Source organism: Ambystoma mexicanum, chromosome 7p, assembly GCF_040938575.1.
Source record: "Ambystoma mexicanum isolate Mex_15411 chromosome 7p, UKY_AmexF1_1, whole genome shotgun sequence".
In the NCBI taxonomy this organism is placed as follows: Eukaryota; Metazoa; Chordata; class Amphibia; order Caudata; family Ambystomatidae; genus Ambystoma; species Ambystoma mexicanum.
Genome location: NC_090939.1, coordinates 717,721,058 through 717,745,143, shown reverse-complemented (window position 1 = coordinate 717,745,143; position 24,086 = coordinate 717,721,058). Strand labels below are relative to the sequence as shown.

General features: G+C 47.8%; 1 long non-coding RNA gene across 1 annotated transcript in view; it reads left to right on the top strand.

Moving 5' to 3' along the window:
- Window positions 1-17,287, top strand: part of LOC138525556 (uncharacterized) — an 84,359-nt gene extending 67,072 nt beyond the window's left edge. Inside the window, exons 2-3 of the long non-coding RNA XR_011283354.1 lie at window positions 16,680-16,820; window positions 17,088-17,287. This is a non-coding gene — a long non-coding RNA (uncharacterized lncRNA). The remainder of the gene's footprint in view (window positions 1-16,679; window positions 16,821-17,087) is intronic.
- Window positions 17,288-24,086: the final 6,799 nt, after the last annotated feature.

The following is a 24,086-nucleotide window of genomic DNA, read 5'->3' as shown; positions in this document are numbered from 1 at the left end:
AGGCAACGAGGGCGGAGGTCCGGGCATCCCGTGAGTTGTTGCATGGGGACCTCCGCACACTCATCCTCCAGAACCAGACCTACCACACCCGCATGCTTGCAGCCATGGAGGAGCAGACTAGGGCCTTGCGTGGGCTGCCTCCCATAGTGCAACCACCTCCGGATGCAGCTGCACAGGGTGATAATAGCGACAGCAGTGATACTCCCACAACAGGGTAGCGTGTGGGCCATGAGCCCATGGAGGTGTTTTATTTTCCCAGGATCCACGCAGGTGGGTTCTGGTGTGCATCCTGTCCTCGGACCTCCTGGGTGGCCTCCCCAACACCCCCAGGCCCATCAATGGCCATTTTTGATTGTTTCTTATTTTTATTTTTATTGTTATTTCTTTTATTCCCTATTTTTTTGGGACGATTTGTTGGCTTCCGTGGTTCCTGTGGGCATACACTGCATTGTGGCTGGGCACATGCAGGCTTGTAATGTATTTGGTTCAGATGCTTGGGTTTGAGTCACACACACCCCTCCTGCTTCCCGTTTCCATGGGCTTGCAAAGGGTGTGCCCAAGTGACAGTGAATTACACAGTGACGTTGGACTCCCATGAGCTGTGTGGGCAGTCTGTAGTCAATACTGTGTATACATTCCTAGTGCATATTGCTGTTGTGTTGTACACTGCATGTTGCATTGATGTGTAACTCATCTTCTGTGTCTACCTCCCAATTTGCAGGTCCCTTCCTCATGTCTACACAAGGACCTCTAGTCTGGAGATGGGGTCCATGTTGGCAGCAGTGCACCTACAACTCTACATGGCGCCAACACTGCACAGTTGGTAGTGGTGGGAGTGCAGGCATTTCCAGGTGGTGAGACTACTAATATGTAACATTTGTGATGTCATGTTAATGGTACTACGTGCTCAAGTATGTTGTTGGTCCGGCATTGCTGTGAGCATTTCAGGTGTTGCAGGTTTCTAATAGGGACACTGTACATAGTGAGACTAGTGTCATGTTGTGGGGATTACTTTGTTTACCTGCAATTAGCATGACATGGCACGGTGTGTCGTGTGGCGGTGCTGGGGTTGGGTTGGCTGACATGGCACTGTCCTCTTGTTGCATTTTGCAAGTGGGTAATCATTTTAGCTGCTTGAATGTGTAACTTCACAAAACTGCATTGGTGGTGTCTGTGTGGGTAGGGATGCACACATTGTGACACTTCCATGTGAACAATCTCAGGCTGATATGGTATTCATGGTTCATTCTCCAGACATTCAGGATCAGTGTCAGGTTGAGTCATCATTGATTGTCAGATGGAATGTGCCAGGGCAGTGTGCACTCCACAGGGGTGTGATATCTATGTGAAGTAATTAGCCACTAGCTGTGTACGGGCTGCCTCCCCCCGTGCCCTTTCCCCATCCCATGCGCAGCGGCTGTGCATGTGGTTGGGGATGTGGGGCCACCACCATGTCCACGGCCAGGCCCCGGCGTGTTGCAACATTGTGCAGGACACATGCTGCCACTATGATCCTGCACACTACTGGGGGAGCGTATAACAGCTGCCCGCCAGAACGGTCAAGGGAGCGAAAGCGTGACTTTAGCACTCCGAATGTGCGCTCCACTATGCCCCGGGTCGTAATGTGGGCTGTGTTATATCTTACCTGGGGTGGCGTGGTGGGGTTCCGAATTGGCGTCATCATGTGGGGGCTGAGAGGGTAGGCACTGTCCCCTGTGGAGGTGGTGATTGGTATCATTGGTGGGGTTGTGACCTTGCTCAGTATCCAACATGCATGCATGTGCAGTGGCATACATACTCACCAAGCAGCCATGTATCGCCATGCCGCCCAGCTTCTAGGTCCCGGCTTAGGGTGGACATTCGGTAAATGAAGCTGTCGTGGGTGGAGCCGGGATAGTTGGCATATACTGAGGTGATGATTCCCTTGGCATTACATGCTACCTGCACGTTGATGGAATGCCAGTGCTTGCGGTTCCTATAGATGTGCTCAGATGCCCTGGGGGGACGTAGAGCCACATGGGTGCAGTCGATGGCACCTAGCACTTTGGGGAATCGTGCCACACCGTAAAAATCCAGGGCGGCAGCATGCCTTTCTGCAGGTGTTCTGGGCAGGTATATGTGCCTGCGGACTGATGGGCGTGCAGTCAAGATGTTCAAGACCTGGTGTAGGCAGCGTGACTGGGTGGCCTGTGACACCCCACCCACTATGGCACTTGTCCGCTGAAATGATCCAGTGGCTAAGAAGTGCAGCACATTGAGGACCTTCTCCAGGGGGCTGAGTGGTTGGGAGCACAGGGTGGGTGATGTGAGGTCATCCTCCCACTCACTCACCAGGTCCAGTATAATGTGTGGTGGAAACCTGTACCTCCCAAACACCTGGTCATCAGGCATCCCGAAAAGGCTGGTTCTGGGTGTGAATATTCTGGCCCTGACTATCCTCCTCCTCCTCCTTTGGTAGCCCACTGCCACTGCTGCTAGGAACGGTATGTTCATCCTGGCGTCTGAGCTTGTTATTGTTAAAGTGCGTAAATGTATGCTTTGCGCGTGTTCTAGGCGAGCGTGTGACCCGCGCACCCCTGGAATCCAGTTCCCAGTCCAATAGCGTGTGGAAATTCACACGCACCACGGGATACAGCGTGTGACCCGCGCACCCCTGGAATCCAGTTCCCAGTCCAATAGCGTGTGGAAATTCACACGCACCACAGGATACAGGTTTGCTGACGTACTTGCGTGTGTAAGTGCCCGCGCACCCATTAAATACACGTACATAGGCCAATCGCGTGTACGCGCACTTTTGTCCAATTACACGCGATGACACTCTGACGTGCAGTATTTCCACGTGTGCCCCGTCATCACGTGCTGAGTGGGGAACACCCGTGCGGGTCACGTCACAGACGCGCTTACGCGCTGAGGGACTCTGGTCCAATAGAATCTCGTATGCGTGCTGACGCGCTTACGCGCTAAGGGCCTTTCCTCGGATTTCACGCTGACGTGCAGGATTTTCACGTGCCAAATCACTCCGTATCAAGCTGGCCACGCGAAAACACACGGAAGACCACGCTCCTGCCCAGAAGGCCGAGTTACTGCCCCCCAGTGCCCCGAGCAGCCTCCCACGTGCCATCTGCTGCTGCCTGCCTGCCTGCCTGCCTGCTGCCACCGTGCCCTGCCATTTGGTGCCTGCACATCAGCCATCTGCAGGGGTCCAGTTGCTGTGTCCACCCCTGCTGGAACTGAAGACTCCCGACTGGGATTACATCGCTCCACAGCCCAGCCCCAGGACCCAGTTGCCCACCCACACCTGCCTCTGGGGTTGCCATGTCGGGCACTTCCACATCTGGCACCAGTGGCAACCCCAGGCCAGAGGGGCAGAGGGGCACCAGCTTCACTGACACCGAAGTTGGTGTCCTGGTGGAGCATGTCCTGGGGCAGTATGATGCCCTCTTTGGACCGTCCCGCGCCAGCAAGGAAGGACGGCAGAGGATCTGGGCCGACTGTGTGGTTGCCATCAACGCGGAGGGGGTGGCAACCCGCGACGTCCTGAAGATCAAGAAGCGCTGGGAGGACTTGAGGTCCAGGACCCTTGTGAAGGCCCGGCGCCTCGTGGAGGGGGGCCGGGGCCGCATGAGTTCCATCCAGATGAGGGTCCTGGAACGCGTACGCCCAGCACTCCACGCCCAGATCCTTGAGAGGGAGGCCCGTCTGGAGTTGAGCGGTAAGTGTCCAAGCATTACTGTGTGAGACAGGGCATGTTGCGGTGTGCTGGTTCTATGATACTTGCCTGTATGTGTGCCATAGGCCAAGTATGCATGTATGTGTGCAGGGACATCATGGTAATGCATGTGCGACCAGTGATGTGTGACCCACACGGTTGTTGCATGTGTTCAAATGCCGCATGTGGAGCCCTATGCAGATTTTGAACATGAGAGCATGCCAGTCTCTGTACCTGGACATGGGTGGGGGTGAGGGATGGGTGCTGATGCCAGGTACATATATGGTAGCCATGTCTGTGTGCCTGACCTGCGTGTCTGTGACTTGTGCATGCCATGGATGCATGACACATGTGTGTGACAATGCACAGATTCAGTGAAGCAGCCAAATTACCCTTGTATCCGCTGTGTTTGGTGTGTTTGGGGCCAGATGGATGTGACTGAGGTGAAGTGTGTGCATGTGATAGGCATGAGCCATGATGCATGTGAGTTACATATCATTGAATGTTTCAAGAGTCCATTGGACATGCATGGAAATGTCCATGGCATGCACCATGCCTGTTACTGTGTGTGTTTTGCCTGGACTGACCCATGTGTTGTGGAGGGACATGATGGAAGTGTACTTTGACAGTGGTGCTCATCTGCTATTGCTTCCTGTCTAGGGGACCATTGTACAGTGCCCTGATGCTTGTGTTCTTTGTCTCCCTCTACGCAGCGGCTAGTGAAGAAGAGGGCGGAGACGGCACTGTGGAGCAAGGCGGCGGGGATGCACCCACGGCTGCAGCGGAAGGGGTGGGTGAGCCCCCACAGGGGCCTGCTACGGTGGGAGACGGTGAGGAGCCATCCAGGTTGGTGGTTTGCACAGAGGAGGAGGAGGCCGCCACTGGGGCACACATGCGGCCTGGTGGGGGCATCCCTGCTGGTGCAAGTGGTGCAGTCCAGGGCCAGGGGCAGGAGGCAGCACAGGTCACCGTGGAGGGGCCTGTGCATGTCGCTGTCCCTGACCCTGTGAGTACACCACCATGCACCAGCAGGGATGCCCCGTCCCAGGCCCGTCCGCAGGTAGAGGGGATGTCCATGTCACCTGACTCCCCTCCACCTGCGGACGTGGGAACCCCTGGCCGTGTGGAGAAGGTCCTGATTGGGGTCGCGATGCGCACTGCTGTGATTCGTGATGCCGTGCGTGCTTCCCGGGAGGACGACGCACGTCATCACGAAGTGCACCGTGCCGACGTGGCCCAATTGGGATCGGCCATGTTCGGGGGTTTTCTGCATGTGTTGTCCAATCTGGCGGCCCTCTCCTCCTCTGTGCAGGCTATACACCAGTCGTTCTCCTTGCCGTCTTCCGGCCCAGATGCCACCAGGGCCCCCTGTGGACCTGCCCCGACCAATGCAGCCAGCTCGGTGGGGATCCCATCCCTGCCACAGTTGGGAGTCGGAGGTCCAGCAGGGGTGGACAACACAGCAACTGGACCCCAGCAGGTGGAAGATGTGACAGCATCATCAGGCAGGGCACGTGCACGACGGCGTCGGTGGTTTCCATCAGCCTGGATGCCGTCGTGCTGGCAGAGGCAGTGGCGTCGGAGGCAGCAGCAGGCTCGACGTGGGAGGCATCATGGCTCGGGGCCTTCAAGATCAGAGGGGCAGGCATCGGCCGGAGGGCAGGGCAACCCTGGGATGGTGGTGTCTTCCGTGTGGGAGCAGTTGGTCCAGCGGATAGGTGCGGAGCGGCAGCGGGCGGAAGAGGAGCGGCTCACCATGGTCAGGGCGGAGTTCTCCATGCGTCGGGCGTTGAGGCGGGCTGAGTGCCTCGAGGAAGCTCGCAGGGAGTTTGAGCTGGACATGGGGTTATCCCTGCGAGACCTCGGGGCCAGGACAGAGTCCCGCCTCCAGGACATCGACATGGAGTTCGATGATGCCCTGGCCAACAACATCACCGAGTGAGCCGCAGGACTTGCCCGCTGCCTTTGTATATAGTTATTTAGTTAGTTAGTGTTAGGTTTCCTTTATTAATTTGTGTTTTTTTGGACCGCTCGGACAATGGCCACTTTTTTGTATATATTATTTTCATTAGGTAGTAGTAGGTTTCATTTATGGTGTTGGGCTCATGGACCCTGGAATTTTCGTGTATATAGTTTGCTTTTTGAAGAAACATTTTTTTTATTAATTATTGTGTTCACCATGAGGAAATGGTTTTTCATTATTTTACTTCCACATGATTTTGCTTTGGACAACATTTGTTTTTGGATTACTTTGTTTTTTTTATTTTTACATTTGTTCTCGGACATGGACCATTTATTTTGTTATCCCCATTGTTGTGTGTTTGATTTTTTTACTTATTTTTCATCTTTAATACATGTTCTTTTTAACTTTCACTTGTGGTATTTTCTCATTGGTTTCATACATGTCATGACGACTGGGATTACATCGCTCCACAGCCCAGCCCCAGGACCCAGTTGCCCACCCACACCTGCCTCTGGGGTTGCCATGTCGGGCACTTCCACATCTGGCACCAGTGGCAACCCCAGGCCAGAGGGGCAGAGGGGCACCAGCTTCACTGACACCGAAGTTGGTGTCCTGGTGGAGCATGTCCTGGGGCAGTATGATGCCCTCTTTGGATCGTCCCGCGCCAGCAAGGAAGGACGGGAGAGGATCTGGGCCGACTGTGTGGTTGCCATCAACGCGGAGGGGGTGGCAACCCGCGACGTCCTGAAGATCAAGAAGCGCTGGGAGGACTTGAGGTCCAGGACCCTTGTGAAGGCCCGGCGCCTCGTGGAGGGGGGCCGGGGCCACATGAGTTCCATCCAGATGAGGGTCCTGGAACGCGTACGCCCAGCGCTCCACGCCCAGTTTCTTGAGAGGGAGGCCCGTCTGGAGTTGAGCGGTAAGTGTCCAAGCATTACTGTGTGAGACAGGGCATGTTGCGGTGTGCTGGTTCTATGATACTTGCCTGTATGTGTGCCATAGGCCATGTATGCATGTATGTGTGCAGGGACATCATGGTAATGCATGTGCGACCAGTGATGTGTGACCCACATGGTTGTTGCATGTGTTCAAATGCCGCATGGGGAGCCCTATGCAGATTTTGAACATGAGAGCATGCCAGTCTCTGTACCTGGACATGGGTGGGGGTGAGGGATGGGTGCTGATGCCAGGTACATATATGGTAGCCATGTCTGTGTGCCTGACCTGCGTGTCTGTGACTTGTGCATGCCATGGATGCATGACACATGTGTGTGACAATGCACAGATTCAGTGAAGCAGCCAAATTACCCTTGTATCCGCTGTGTTTGGTGTGTTTGGGGCCAGATGGATGTGACTGAGGTGAAGTGTGTGCATGTGATAGGCATGAGCCATGATGCATGTGAGTTACATATCATTGAATGTTTCAAGAGTCCATTGGACATGCATGGAAATGTCCATGGCATGCACCATGCCTGTTACTGTGTGTGTTTTGCCTGGACTGACCCATGTGTTGTGGAGGGACATGATGGAAGTGTACTTTGACAGTGGTGCTCATCTGCTATTGCTTCCTGTCTAGGGGACCATTGTACAGTGCCCTGATGCTTGTGTTCTTTGTCTCCCTCTACGCAGCGGCTAGTGAAGAAGAGGGCGGAGACGGCGCTGTGGAGCAAGGCGGCGGGGATGCCCCCACGGCTGCAGCGGAAGGCGTGGGTGAGCCCCCACAGGGGCCTGCTACGGTGGGAGACGGTGAGGAGCCATCCAGGTTGGTGGTTTGCACAGAGGAGGAGGAGGCCGCCACTGGGGCACACATGGGGCCTGGTGGGGGCATCCCTGCTGGTGCAAGTGGTGCAGTCCAGGGCCAGGGGCAGGAGGCAGCACAGGTCACCGTGGAGGGGCCTGTGCATGTCGCTGTCCCTGACCCTGTGAGTGCACCACCATGCACCAGCAGGGATGCCCCGTCCCAGGCCCGTCCGCAGGTAGAGGGGATGTCCATGTCACCTGACTCCCCTCCACCTGCGGACGTGGGAACCCCTGGCCGTGCGGAGAAGGTCCTGATTGGGGTCGCGATGCGCACGGCTGTGATTCGTGATGCCGTGCGTGCTTCCCGGGAGGAGCACGCACGTCATCACGAAGTGCACCGTGCCGACGTGGCCCAATTGGGATCGGCCATGTTCGGGGGTTTCCTGCATGTGTTGGCCAATGTGGCGGCCCTCTCCTCCTCTGTGCAGGCTATCCACCAGTCGTTCTCCTTGCCGTCTTCCAGCCCAGATGCCACCAGGGCCCCCTGTGGACCTGCCCCGACCAATGCAGCCAGCTCGGTGGGGATCCCATCCCTGCCACAGTTGGGAGTCGGAGGTCCAGCAGGGGTGGACAACACAGCAACTGGACCCCAGCAGATGGAAGATGTGACAGCATCATCAGGCAGGGCACGTGCACGACCGCGTCGGTGGTTTCCATCAGCCTGGATGCCGTCGTGCTGACAGAGGCAGTGGCGTCGGAGGCAGCAGCGGGCTCGACGTGGGAGGCATCATGGCTCGGGGCCATCAAGATCAGAGGGGCAGGCATCGGCCGGAGGGCAGGGCAACCCTGGGATGGTGGTGTCTTCCGTGTGGGAGCAGTTGGTCCAGCGGATAGGTGCGGAGCAGCAGTGGGCGGAAGAGGAGCGGCTCGCCATGGTCAGGGCGGAGTTCTCCATGCGTCGGGCGTTGAGGCGGGCTGAGTGCCTCGAGGAAGCTCGCAGGGAGTTTGAGCTGAACATGGGGTTATCCCTGCGAGACCTCGGGGCCAGGACACAGTCCCGCCTCCAGGACATCGACATGGAGTTCGATGATGCCCTGGCCAGCAACATCAACAAGTGAGCCGCAGGACTTGCCCGCTGCCTTTGTATATAGTTATATAGTTAGTTAGTGTTAGGTTTCCTTTATTTGTTTTTATTATTTTGGACCGCTCGGACAATGGCCACTTTTTTGTATATATTTTTTTCATTAGGTAGTAGTAGGTTTCGTTTATGGTGTTGGGCTCATGGACCCTGGTACATTCCTGTATTTAGTTTGTTTTTTGAAGGGACATTTTCTTTTTTTCATTATTGTGTTCACCATGTGGAAATGGTTTTTCATTCTTTTGCTTCTACTTGATATTGCTTTGGTCAACATTTGTTTTTGTATTCCTTTTTCGTTTTTTGATTTTTACTTTGGTTCTCCAACATGGACCATTTATTTTGTTATCCACATAGTTGTATGTTTGATTTGTTTACTTATTTTTAATCTTTAATACATTTTTTATTTTTACTTCCACTTGTGTTATTTTGTCTTTGGTTTCATACATGTCATGATATGGGTTTTGACATTCACTTGCAGCCATTGTGTATGTGTGTGTGACGGACATGTGTTCATTTACATACTTGCCATTGGGGTTGTGTCATGTAATTGCATTCTCTATGTGGGTGGATGCAATCCTTGCCTGGGTGTTTGTGCTGGGTATGCTGCCCATTACTGCCATGATTGTGTATCGTCAGGACCTGGGGGCAGGGGGACATGGGTGGGGGCCTGGTGGAGGGTGCCCCTGGTGACTGGGGGGGTGGGGGTGGTGGGAGACATGAGTGGGGGCCTGGTGAAGGGTGCCCCTGGTGACTGGGGGGGTGGGGGTGGTGGGAGACATGGGTGGGGGCCTGGTGGAGGGTGCCCCTGCACTGCTGGGGGGTGGGGGTGGTGGGAGACATGAGTGGGGGCCTGGTGGAGGGTGCCCCTGGTGACTGGGGGTGTGGGGGTGGTGGGAGACATGAGTGGGGGCCTGTTGGAGGGTGCCCCTGGTGGCGGGGGGTGGGGGTGATAGGGGACATGAGTGGGTGCCTGGTGGAGGCTGCCCCTGCACTGCTGGGGGGTGGGGGTGGTGGGAGACATGAGTGGGGGCCTGGTGGAGGGTGCCCCTGGTGACTGGGGGGGTGGGGGTGGTGGGAGACATGAGTGGGGGCCTGGTGGAGGGTGCCCCTGGTGGCGGGGGGGTGGGGGTGATAGGGGACATGAGTGGGTGCCTGGTGGAGGCTGCCCCTGCACTGCTGGGGTGTGGGGGTGGTGGGAGACATGAGTGGGGGCCTGGTGGAGGGTGCCCCTGGTGACTGGGGGGGTGGGGGTGGTGGGAGACATGGGTGGGGGCCTGGTGGAGGGTGCCCCTGGTGACTGGGGGGGTGGGGGTGATAGGGGACATGAGTGGGGGCCTGGTGGAGGCTGCCCCTGCACTGCTGGGGGGTGGGGGTGGTGGGAGACATGAGTGGGGGCCTGGTGGAGGGTGCCCCTGGTGACTGGGGGGGTGGGGGTGGTGGGAGACATGAGTGGGGGCCTGGTGGAGGGTGCCCCTGGTGACTGGGGGGTTGGGGATGATAGGGGACATGAGTGGGGGCCTGGTGGAGGGTGCCCCTGGATGGTGGGGGGTGGGGTGGTGGGAGACATGAGCAGGTGTGCAGGGTAGTCCCCTGTTTTGTGGGCTGCCTGCAGGGGCCGTGGAGGGTGTACAGGGAACACCTGTGAGGACCCACCCAGCCTAATCGCATGTGTAACTTCCCACGCACCCCTGTAATACACGTACCAAGCCAAATCGCGTGTGATAATTCCCGCGCACCCCTGAAATACACGCGCCCAGGCTATTCGCGTGTGGAAATTCCCGCGCACCCCTGAAATACACGTACCCTGCTGTAATCGCGTGTGGGACTTCCCGCGCACCCCTGAAATACACGCGCCCAGGCTATTCGCGTGTGGAACTTCCCGCGCACCCCTGAAATACACGCGCCCAGGCTATTCGCATGTGGAACTTCCCGCGCACCCCTGAAATACACGCGCCCAGGCTATTCGCGTGTGGAACTTCCCGCGCACCCCTGAAATACACGTACCCTGATGGAATCGCGTGTGGAACTTCCCGCGCACCCCTGAAATACACCTACCCTGATGGAATCGCGTGTGGAACTTCACGCGCACCCCTGAAATACATGCGCCCAGTATATTCGCGTGTGGAACTTCCCCCGCACCCCTGAAATACACGTACCCTGGCTAATCGCGTGAAAAACTTCACGTGAACCCCTGAAATACACGTAGCCCGCTCCCCCAGGCCCGATCGCGTGAAAAACTTCACGCGAACCCCTGAAATACACATAGCCCGCTCCCCCAGGCCCGATCGCGTGAAAAACTTCACGCGAACCCCTGAAATACACGTAGCCCGCTCCCCCAGGCCCAATCGCGTGAGAAACTTCACGCGAACCCCTGTAATACACGTAGCCCGCTCCCCCAGGCCCGATCGCGTGTGGAACTTCACGCGCACCCCTGAAATACACGCGCCCAGGCTATTCGCGTGTGGAACTTCCCGCGCACCCCTGAAATACACGCGCCCAGGCTATTCGCGTGTGGAACTTCCCGCGCACCCCTGAAATACACGTACCCTGATGGAATCGCGTGTGGAACTTCCCGCGCACCCCTGAAATACACCTACCCTGATGGAATCGCGTGTGGAACTTCACGCGCACCCCTGAAATACACGCGCCCAGTATATTCGCGTGTGGAACTTCCCCCGCACCCCTGAAATACACGTACCCTGGCTAATCGCGTGAAAAACTTCACGCGAACCCCTGAAATACACGTAGCCCGCTCCCCCAGGCCCGATCGCGTGAAAAACTTCACGCGAACCCCTGAAATACACGTAGCCCGCTCCCCCAGGCCCGATCGCGTGAAAAACTTCACGCGCACCCCTGAAATACATGCGCCCAGTATATTCGCGTGTGGAACTTCCCGCGCACCCCTGAAATACACGTACCCTGGCTAATCGCGTGAAAAACTTCACGTGAACCCCTGAAATACACGTAGCCCGCTCCCCCAGGCCCGATCGCGTGAAAAACTTCACGCGAACCCCTGAAATACACGTAGCCCACTCCCCCAGGCCCGATCGCGTGAGAAACTTCACGCGAACCCCTGTAATACACGTAGCCCGCTCCCCCAGGCCCGATCGCGTGAGAAACTTCACGCGAACCCCTGTAATACACGTAGCCCGCTCCCCCAGGCCCGATCGCGTGAAAAACTTCACGCGAACCGCTGTAATACACGTAGCACGCTCCCCCAGGCCCGATCGCGTGAAAAACTTCACGCGAACCCCTGTAATACACGTAGCCCGCTCCCCCAGGCCCGATCGCGTGAGAAACTTCACGCGAACCCCTGTAATACACGTAGCCCGCTCCCCCAGGCCCGATCGCGTGAAAAACTTCACGCAAACCCCTGAAATACACGTAGCCCGCTCCCCCAGGCCCGATCGCGTGAAGTTGTACCCTGCTGAAATCGCGTCTGAGACTTCCCGCGCACCCCTGTATACACGCACACGTATTTTTTGTCAGCGGGTGTCCGTGTTTGTGGGTACCCCTTTGCACGTCATTTGTCCTGGAGGGCCACAGTATAGGACATTCATCATGGCAGTATATAGGTGCTATTTGTTGGCGCACCTTTTGGTGCACATTTCTTACAGCCGCAGAGACGCTACCGCCTGCTTTCTTGTGGCGGTCGTGTTTGTGCCAGTGCGCTGGTTTCAGCGTGCGCTTTTTTGCCCTATTCTATTCCATGAATACGTGTTGTAGGCGAGCGTGTGGGCGTTCCGCACACTTGTGCCCTGTACTTCCCCCGTGACGCCCACGTTTTTGCAAGTTGTTCCCCATTCCGAGTGTTACGCCCGTGTTCCGCCTACTTTTGTTGCGTGTGCCGCGCTATGTGCGAATTTCGCTGTGGCCTGTGCGATTTTCGCTGTGACCTGGCGCACGCTGTTAGATGGCCTGTGCGCCAACGTGCGCGGCGCACTTTTTTATCGCACATCCGCTGGTTTTCTCACGCACGGCCTTCCATGAATCGACGTGCGCTGCTTTTCGTGCGATTTTCGCACTTGCACTGCGATTTTCGCTATTCCACTGCGATTCGCACGTTTTTGCCCACTTGCGCCGCGCTAATTATTCCATGAATCGGCCTGTTAAGCTTTAAAAAGTCTTGTCAGCAGTAAACATATTAGCACATTGCAAGGATTAAGGAAATTGCTAATGGGAATAAGTGACAAATGAATGTGGCGCAGATGCTAAAATCGAAATGAACATGTATTAGACAAATATATATTATATAGTTAAGGTGATAGCCTTGAGTCATAGGAAATCCACAATTTCTATTGCTAATAACTTTTGACTTGCAGGACAGATATGGCTGATATTTTCCAAACAAAAGTTTTGTCATAGGCCCCTCCAGACTGAACATTTTGGGAAAGATTTGTTAAAAAATAAAAAATATATTAAGAAAGCAAAATAACACTGTTTTCGGCCACCTCCCATTCATTTTCAAATAGAGAAAAAGTCCAAATTTGGTAAAGCCAAAGCGCAAAAACTGCTGGGCGAATTCGGACCAAATAATTTCCAGGACAAGTTTGGGGTTATTCTGTCCAGGAGTTTTATAAATATTTGCTGGGGAAGGCTGTGCCCCCTGCTCCCAGAAATTGAGCTATATATCCCATGGTACATAGCAGCAGAGAGGCTATCCAGAAATGAAAAGCCACCATTTAATTTTACTCGATGCAAGCCATTACCATGGAACAACCGGGGTAATACGAAAACAAAAAGTGCTCAAAAAGCTATTTGCAGGATGAAAAAGGATGAAATTGCATTGGGCTAGAGGTGGGGAGAGGGAAAGAGGATACCATGTGAAATTGAAGAGTTGGGGGTGGTGTGCGGAGCCAGTTAGAGTTCAAACGTTTTTGGATTATCAGGGGAATACCGGGGGAATCTCGTGGGATTCCCACGGCTACAGCGGAAGAAGCGCTTCAGAAAGAAAATGCGTCACATGAACAAAAGAGTGAAAGGGGGTAATGCGAGAAGGACCAGAGAGATTAAAAGAAGCTGAAGGGAGTGTGGGAACCATCGAAAGAGGAGGGGGCACTTGGTGAGTGCCTGAGAGGACTGAGAAGAGGTTTTGATTTCCAAGAGTTTTCAGATTATCAGGGGAACACTGAGAGAGTGTTGCAGGCATGGGCAGTTCATTGACTCTGTTTGTGTAGTTCACTGCCATTATCAGGTGAATCCCATGGGAATCAGGAGAGAGTGAAAGAAAAACAATGGCTAGTGTGCCCCAAAGAAACCTATTGGTGCAACATGCACAGTGACCTGGATATAGGCCACGGCAAGTGGGCCTCAAAGAAGCCTATTGGTGCAACATGTACAGTGTGCATACCGAAGGCCAGTGCTAATGGGCCCCAAAAAAACCTATTGGTGCAACATGCACAGTGGCATGGATATAGGCCATGGCAAATGGGCCCCAAAGAAGCCTATTGGTGCAACATGTACAGTGGCATGACCGAAGTCCATGGCTAGTGGGCCCCAAAGAAATGTATTGGTGCAAAATGTACACTGGCCACAGCTGAAGGCCATGGCTAGTGTCCCCAAAGAAACCTATTGGTGCAACATGTACAGTGGCCTGGCCGAAGACCAAGGCCAGTGGGTCCAAAGGAAGCATATTGTGCAACATGTACAGTGGCCTGACTGAAGGCCAAGGCCAGTGGGTACCAAAGAAATGTATTGGTGCAACATGTACAATGGCATGGAACGAAGACCATGGCTAGGGGGCCCCACATAAACCTATTGGAGCAACATGTACAGTGGACACAGTCAAAGGCCATAGCCACTGGTCATGGCCGAAGGTCATGGCTGGTGTGCCCCAAAGAAACATATGCAACTCTAGAAATTCCATTAAACCAACTTTAGTTAAGAGAGAGTAAAGGTGATCATATTTAATGTGAACACAAATAGCAACAAAACAGTTTCAAATTCTGCACTCGCATTTGAAGCAAGTCCTCCTGTTGTGAGCATATAACAACAATGATGGCATCCCAAGAATCTGGCCACTGGCCACAACCATCACAGTAGTAATATGTGTATAGTAATTATAGGAACTGTAGTGTAGTTGAGGATAGTGGTTATGGAATATGTATTTGTTTATACTTGGTATGGTTACTTAGTTGCAAAGAGTAATGAAGCTGGAATCTGTGGTTCATTTTCTGTGGAAAAAAGACAGTATAATTTGTTAAGCAGGATTGTTTAAGAGCTTTAATTGCATACAAGTTTACATATACATTAACTTTTTTTGACCCTCTGTTGTTGTACTGACATTAAATGATCATTAGGAAATTGGGAGAATAAATTCAATACAGGATTGAAAAGAACCTATTACGATGATGTGAGTGTAGGTGTGATAGTATGTTTGTTTGAAGTATGTTGTCTTTAAGGGAATGTTTAAAGTAGTTAGATACCTGTTGGCGTATTCTAACTACATTAGACTTTAGAAAAGGTTTTGAAGTAACAAGAATTGTGATGGCGCATTTGAAGTGCATTGTAATGAAGGACATTTTTGAAGTAGTTAGATACTTATTAGCGTATTCTAACTGTTGATTGTGCTACAGTTTAGTGGGTACATTTGGGTTGAAGGAATATTAAGTAGGCACTTGATAGGTTTGCTGGTAACCTATGTATTGGAGTAACGGAGGTGCCGTTACATTGAAACAAACCACTTCTTTTTTGACACATGCAACCCTGAAGTGTTTGTGACACCAGTGTGCTATATTATACCTACTGTTTTGATTTTTTTTTTTTACCAAGAGATACTTGGCCATGTGTAAAAGTAGTCAGCCTACAGTTATTTCAGATACCATCTGCATTGTACCTTAGAAGCATAAGTATGACATATTGGCTATGTGAGTTTATTTTTATGCTGGAATGATTGTCTGAATTGCAAAAAGGGCAGAATGTGCCATGATTTGCATTCTGCAGAAGCTGGTGAAATGGATTGGATTCACAATTTGGTATGTGTACATATAGAAATTGTTTGTTAGGGATATGTATTCTATTTTGTATTTTATTTATTTGTATTGCACACCTGGCCCTGGGGCATCTGGGTGCATTTCCTAAGAAGGTACATGGTTACATAGTTACATAATACATAAGCAGAAATTGTTGAGGAAGGTACAAAGGTGACAGTGACAGATACATGCACCATTACTTAAGCAGATACATAGGTTAACAGATGAGGTACATTATTTAAGCAAGTACAAAAGTTGCAAGGGAAGGTACAGTTGCCCTCGGTAAGGTTACAGTGATATCGTTAAGAGTGAGATCTCTTGTGAAACATGGCTTTAGAGCATGCATGTATATTTCCACATGTATGAAATCTGCAAGATTTCATTTATAGGGATGCTTTTGGTTTCCAGTACGTGTAGTAAGTACATGATGATTTCTTGAGGAACCTCTTGTGTATTTATGGTACATTTTACCATTCCTGTACAGCAGTCCAATTCTAGCCTTATACCCGAGACACTGTAAGTGCTGTCAGGATTATTTGTAGCATTTCTATGAAGGATGAGCATTTGCAACAGCAACTCGTCTGAGCAGTTTAAGTAAATGTTGTGAACAATTGATGGCAATTGGAAGAGAAGATTGATTGTTACATTTGCATAGCAATTTACTCCAGTTGTGTTGCTAGACAGTTTGTGGTTGTATTATTTGATGGAGAAGGAGTTGGTTGTTGTTTCTTTAGCGGTATTGTTGGGAGATCTGTTATAGTTTCATTTTGTATTCATTTGCTTTTTAAAGGTTTTCTTTTTTGAGGTACAGGGTATATACCTAGATGGGGGTGTACAGTGCACGCAGCCTGTTGTATTCTAGGATGCAAGGAATGTCAGCGTTGACCTTGTATGCACCAAACTTAATTAGGAATAGACCACTGAGTGTACAGAGACGTGAAAGTGCTACGTAACTCATAGCTTCTTTAATGACTATGCTGCCAATGCCAAATGTCTTTGAAAAGAAGGAAACGTCTTATTATGCGACAAATGTCTTTAACTTCTGCAGGTTTGTCAAAGTAGCTGTAGGCAAACTGAATGTTGTTGTCTTGTGGATATGTTTGTAAGCCAACAACTGTACCAATTGCTCTATTGACTAAACCATTGTTCTGCTTCAAGGTTATGTTTTAGGATTACTACCCCGCCATTAACCTGTCTACAAACGAGCTACTTTTCCCGTGTGGGACTTTGACATATCTTTGGAGAGTGAGAGGACTCCTGTGAACTCAGTTCTGCTGACTTTCCCTTCATTTTTATCAGGTACATTTGTCTTTGGTACTTTTTACCTGACTGTTTATGTGTAGTGCACTTTTCTCTTTTTTGGAACCACACCGCTTGCATGCCCAATTAATTGCACATATGTTCTTTACCTTGTCCATTCAGACTCTATTCAAATTGATGTGGATAGTTGTGTACAGCCTAGAAGGTGCATTACTCTATTTAAAATTGTAGGATTTTCTCTGTGTTTTTTGAAATGACATGTTGTAATTTTGAAACTGATGATCTCCTAAATGTGTGTTATTTCAGATTATTCTTTCGCTCCTGAAGAAGGGGGTGTCCCCGAAACGCATAGAGCCTTTCAATTCATCAAAAGAATATTGATTTTGGACACTTCTCTTTAGTTTACTACAAGAAGATTTCATTTATATATCGATGGCCTGTTTGTAATTCTGATTTGATTCCTTTTGAAATTCATATGTGAACCAGAAGCCTCTGGATTGAATCTGTTTTATAAATATTTTTGCTTTTCTGTATTTATTCATCAATTTTGAAGTAAAAATTTGAAAGATTTGACTGATTGTGTATCAGCTTTAATGGTCTGCAGGGGACGGGAGTGTCTTTAGTTTTAGACACTTGTTTTTTGTTTATGTATTACAATTACTCTGAAGTTTAGGCACAAAGTTAATATTTTCTCCAATCCAGCTGTCTAGTCGTGCTGTTGTTTGTTGACACATAGGGAGTGTCATGCCGTGTGCTTCAGGTTTATTTGTGGAGTTGATATGCAGTATGGGTTCCTTTTCTTTTTTTAACATTGCCTCATTGAATTGATTACAGCTTGCAAAGGTTGGCATTAAGGACATGCATTTTATATTTTTTTGAGTTAATTGTTCCATGACATCAACAGCAGATGTGTTTTTCCCATATAGCTCATGGATTAGTCTACTATTTAAAATTGATTTAGAATCTTTAGTAAGCAGGCCAGTTCTAATGCTTTTTAAAAAGTTATCATAGGTGAGGTCTGCAGACTGATGCATGTTTTGAGTTAGTTCTCTGTAGTGAAAATGTTGCCAGAGATTTACATTTACTATGCTGCCGAGTGCCTTTCAGCATTGTGTGTGTGTCGTAATGTTTTGATAATAGGTTTACCTTTTACTGATGTTAAGTGTAGGAGATCTCTGAAAACAATAACATATGTTCCTGCAAAAAGTCCTTTGTATTCAGTTTTTAGGACCTCTTGCATTCTGAGGTGAATTAAAGCCAACATTAAGTTGGAAACCATGCTTACTTCATCAATTAGGAGCACTTTCATTTGCTTCAGAATTCTGCGTACTTCAGTAGCAGCTTCTGCTGATAATTTGTAGTATTTTAATTTGTTTCAGTGTTGTATTGGAAGGAATAAGTTACACCTCCTATATTGTAGGCAGATCAACCTTTTGGGGCTGTTACAACAGCCAAAAGCTTGTTGTGTGTTAGATTTTGTAGATATGTGCTGATTATTTTAATTAAGTATGTTTTACCAGAACCAGCTTCACCACTTACATACAGGAGCAGAGGTTTATACGTTTTACAGGTACAACTTTTAGTTTCATGTTTAAAGCTGTGTACAATTTCTTCAGTGATTTCTAGATAAATGGTGAGTTGTTAATCAATAAGCTGTGATTTGAGCACTGACTAGTCTTCTTCATTGTCCAACATTTCTTTGTATTGTTTGAAATTGACAATTGTTATACTTCTTTCATTAGCCTCGAATGCAGCTTCAAATAAGTCAAAGTCACCTAATAATTCTTCTTCTTTTCTCCAACATTTAAAAAGTTGGAGTAGGGCCATGTAATACAGTTTCTATATTTGAAAGATTTAAATGATAACTTTATATGATTAATTAGGCTAGGTTTGGTAAATTTTACTAGGCTTTCTTCACACGTTGAGACTGAATATTTGTCAGTTATCTCATCTTTTGTGAAATTAGTTTTGTTGGAGTAGTTTTGGGCTATGTTGTACAGGCACATGTTTTACAAAGCAGTACTTCTTTTGGGAAGTATGTGTCCTGCCTGTTGGGATCATTTGTGGCTATTGTTTCTATCTCTTGTTAGGATTTGAGTATTCTTTTTCAGGATGTAGCTGGGCAAAGGTTTAGCCAGACAATGCTTTCAGATTTGCCATATAAGGCTGTACCTGTTAAAGGGTCTGCATCTTGGTAGCACCCACATTCTCTATGGGAGAACATTTTTATACCAAAGGTGTAAAATGTTTGTGGCAGTGTTTTGTCAAATGATATGTCCTCCCAGAGGTCTTTTAGCTCTGTTTTATTCTCAGCTTTGGTGAGATAGGCTGTGACATCTTGCAACTGCGGTAAAATTGTTTGCACTGCGTGGTATGTCTATGTTTGCATTCCACAAGAGGGCAATTATTGCAAGTGTAAGATTTTTGTATGTAGGTCACTATCTGGGGTTTCTGAAGGTAATGTATTTTTCAATAAATTGTAAAACAGTGGCATCACTGTCATGGTCACATTTGGGAGCATCTTTTATCCACAAAATAATATGGATGTGTGGTGCTTCTCTTGATTGATATTCTTTACCTCAAAAGAAGTGTTGCACTTCTCTGAGCAGAGGAGAAGTTTTATTGTAGATGAAGTGTAGCATGGCAATAAAGCAATGGTGAAAGTATCTTGATGCATTTACAGGGTCAAGAGAACAGCGTTCTTCTGGTGTTTTTATATCTACTCCATTTCTATTTTGGTTTGCAGTGCATAAGTAACCTTGCATGTCATCCCATGTTTACTCTGCACAACTTAAAGCACCAAGCCATTTGGGTAGGTGCACCTTCCTTAGCATACAACGTACATCAACATGACATTGAAAACCAGTATTTGATTGTAAGACACATGTTTGCCAACAGATTTCTGATACTTGACTGCAAAATTTCATCTTTTTTTTTAAGCAGTTGGGGAGCAGTCATGTTTAAGAAATTAGACCCAGTTTTTTATTTGTGTGCAACTCCATAAAATAGAGTTGCAAGTTAATTTTCGAACAGGAGGTGGAACATGTATTCTACATTTTGTCTGAATCTGGGGTCTTCAGAATACATTAGTAAACAGCGATATTCGTATGCACTAATTTGCGTGGAGCTTTCTTCATATCTTCCTCCTTTTCCTGTAGGAAAGAGTAGAGGAAAAGAACATGCTTTTATACTTTTTTCTTCACATGTGCTCATTGGGGATCCTTTGGCTTGATGCATTTGATTTGTTTCTAATGCATCTTCTACAGGGTCTTTGGAGTATAGTGGGTGCATTTTATACTGGTCTAAAATGTTGGCTGCAGTAACAGGATCTACACATTCAAATTGGCCAGTTGCTGGTGCATCTTTAATTATTTGAGTGGTTTCTCTTAAATTGTCCTCTATGTTTATATTTTTGTAGTATTCAGTGTTTTCTTTCAGATATTGTAGGGAGTGTCTAACTTTGTTGAAGTCGAATAGTTGTTACCAAATTTCATTGTCTTTTGTTGGTAGACCATTAACTAGTACAATCAAAGATTGATCTATTGGTCGTTGTATTCGTAGTTTCTACATTTTCTTTAAGAAGTAATGTTATGTTATGTTATGTTATGTGGCATTTATATAGCGCTCTATATATCATTGGTATGATCTCAAAGCGCTGGCAGGTTAAACGCCCTCGGGGACCGCAGTCCAGGTCAGTTGAGAGAATAAAGTGTTGTAGGGTGTGTGGGAGAACCAGTTATGTGAACAGCTGATGTGATTGCCTGATGGTAGCTGCATCCTAGCATTAGGTGTGGTGGTGGAGATATCAGTTGAATGTGTACAGACTGGTGGGTTAACACCCAGACTGTGTTCTGGCTGTGTTAGGCCTGTAAGACGCTTTTGTGAGCAGCTAGGAGGTTTGTCATGGGATATAGCTGTGCTTTATTAGAGTGATGGGGTGTTCATGGGGTAGTGTTTGTATGTGAACAGCTAGGCCGAATTTTATCGAGAGGTATAGCTGTACTCTAGTTGAGTGATGGTGTATAGTAGAGGGTAAGCGTAGTGGTATGATATGGCAAATATACTACTTTGAGAAAAGCACCTTGGCTATGAAGCCAGCAGTGTGGGCTGCACACCCAAAATCCACGTCAGTGGTTTGTAATTCTTTAAAATATTCAATAATTGGTAACTTAATTAGACCAATAATATCTTGATTTCTTCGTTAGTTGTATTCATAAATGATTATTCTTTCACATTTTCTGTGCAGATGCATAATATGGCCAATGTATTTCAGACATATCTGTCCTTCATCAAGGCCTGTTAGATCCTCTATATAGGTCAGACAATTATAAATCATTGTCCAATCACGACCATTACAGAGGTTTAGGGTGATGACCAGAACCCCCGAGACTTACATATAACTGGCAAGCTCGCCAAAAATACATCCTTCTATTTAACATATTAACTCTGAAAAATAATTTGTGTAAATAGAAACAAACAAGGAAACCATTAATTTCTTAACTTTATTTTTCTAATTTTATAAGACACATTTATATGAATAGGAAGGAATAAAAAATGTATCTGACTTCCTACAGTGTGCAACTCTTTTTAGTTGTTAGTAAAGTAGTGAGAGAGGGAAGAGTTAGTCTCTTTTCTATCTCCTAACCTAGATGGGTGGCACATCAGCACTGACTGGGGAGATTGCATCCAAATGAGGGATAGCTAGTCTCTTTTGTATAGGGATATATAGTAAGCAACAGGCTACTATAGATGTAGAAGCTTAAAATCATTTACTAAAAGATTTTCTGTCTGTGTTTTGTGAAAAAAGTATAGGGTCCCAGGCAGAATGTGTTTGTCCTTAGACTTTTGTGGTATTTAAATTTCCAATAACAGAGTCAACATTATTTCAAATCAACTGACTGCCGTGGTGATGGGCCACTCAATAATTGTACATCCGTTTGTATATACATCTGCCTTGATCGGTCAGTCATTATGTGGTATATATATCTCTTACTCTAAAATGGAGGAGCTAAATCATTTTAGGAGACCTCTGAAATCTGTTGTGGATTTCTTGTTGTTCCTCCGTGTTAGATGCCCCCAAGGGTATAGACCATTCATGTCTGCTGTTCTCACCGCTAGTGGATACAAACCATTATAAGAAGCAATTGAAATCCCATTCCTTGTTAATGCCCCCAGTGAGAGGGCATCTAGTCTTTCTATCCAATGAGCCTCACGTTGGGCTCCTTTTTTTATTTGGGATTAACATGAAATCCTTTCGTATCAAAAATTTCCAATATTTGTAATCTTAGTTGGGACACTGTGTGTCCTTTTTCCACGAAAAGTCTGGCCTCCGCTGAAGCTTGGTTTTTATTCCTGATGCAGAATTTGTGTTCATTCATTCAAAGTCTTGCCTTCCTTGCAATTTCTCCAATGTAATATATCCCACATGGACATTTGATGCTATAAATGACATTCTCTGTGGAACATGTGGCATAATACTTAAGTTTAATTTTCTCACCTGTTCTAGGGTGTGACACTTAGGATCCCTTAATTATATTGTTACAATTGCCACAGGTGAGGCAAGTATATGTTCCTGGATGCTTGTCTGGGTCATTTACTCACTTTATGCCTTTTGTGTTGACTAGCATGTTTCTAAGGTTATTACTATTTTTGGTAGGCAAACACTGGTGGTTGGGGGAAAAGGTCTTTCGTTCTTTCGTCGCTGGTTAGAATACTCCAGTCGTTCACTATGCTTTGCTTGATTGATCTGCTCTGGTTGAGTATTTTGAGACAAATATGAGATCAGGACTATCTTATTTAGGTGTGTTAACCAAAAGAGTATCACAATCCTTGGTATTGGTTTTGGATAATGCTCTTTGTAGGATGTCATCTGGGTATCCTGGTCACAATGCTTCTCTTGTAATGTATCTAGATGTTCATCACATTCATTCAGGTCGCTCACTTTCCGTTTGACACTGAGCATTTGTCCATAGGGCAGATTCCTGAGAATATTGGGGGGATGGAAACTCATTCTATGGAGTAAATTGTTCCTGTTGGTAGGTTTAGAGAACAAAGTTGTACTACATTTTGAACCCTTCATTCGAGTTCGTACAGCTAGATAGTGCATGTCAGCATTCCCAATCTCCATAGTAAATTGGATTCAACCATCCATGCGGTTTAGGTATATCAAAATTCTTCCAGCTCTTTTCTATCCCCATGCCATACTCCAAAGATGTCATATATATATCAATACAATTTTTTAATGTATTTCTTCCAGTGTTGCTGTTCGAGTATATGGGAACTTTCGAAATGATACATAAAAGTATTGGCATATGCCGGTGTCATTGTGGCTCTCATTGCTGTTCCTCGTGTCTGGAGGTAAAAAGCCTGATTGTATTCAAAAGAGGAATGAAGTGTGATAAACTGCAATGATATCATCAATAATTCTTTACTAGCTCCTACTGATTCCTTTTATAAAAGTAACCATTCCACAGCTTTTTGCCCTAAGTCATGAGGGATACTGGTGTATAGGCTATTAACATGGATGGTAAAGAGAATGCCATTCTCAACTCGATCTGACTCAGAACATGCAAAAAATGAGTCATATCTTTAATATAGGTTGGGGTTTTTGGATAATAAGCTGTAAAAAGTAATCAAGGTAAGTACCCAAGGTTTGCAGTATACTGCCTGTTGCTGCTACTATGCAAGTCTATCGTGGAGATTATTGAGTCTTTTGTGGATTTTTGGAAGTATGTACAGGTGTGGCATTTTGCGATAGGTTGTGAGTAGAAAAGATTTGATTTTATTGGCTATCTATTCCATTTCCTCAGCCATTTTGAGGAGGCCTTCTAGATCTAGTTTAATTTCCTTTGTGGGATCATTATCCAATCTAGCGTATGTGCTTTGGTCAGATAGTGGTCGCATACACTCCTGATTACATTCTTCCGTGTCCATAATCACAAATCGTTCTCCCTTGTCTGTGGGTCTCATAGTGATGCTTGTGTCTGAGAATAACGTTTTTATTTGAGAAAACTCACCTCTGTTCAGATTGTGATATTTAGGACTTTTGAATTGGATTTTATTCCAGTCCGCCAGTACCATTTTATGAAATATTTCTATTGATGGTACACTGATAGGTGCTGAGAATGTGCTTCTTGGTTTAAACTCAATGTATTCTTTATCTTGATCATTAGGTTTTGTCGAGACTGGAAGTTCTGCAAAGAATACTTTAAGCTTAAGTTTGCATTTTAGTTTATGTATATCTACATGTGTATTACTACTGTAGGTTGGTACAAACTTTAAGACTTTTTCTAAAGTTTGGGTTTT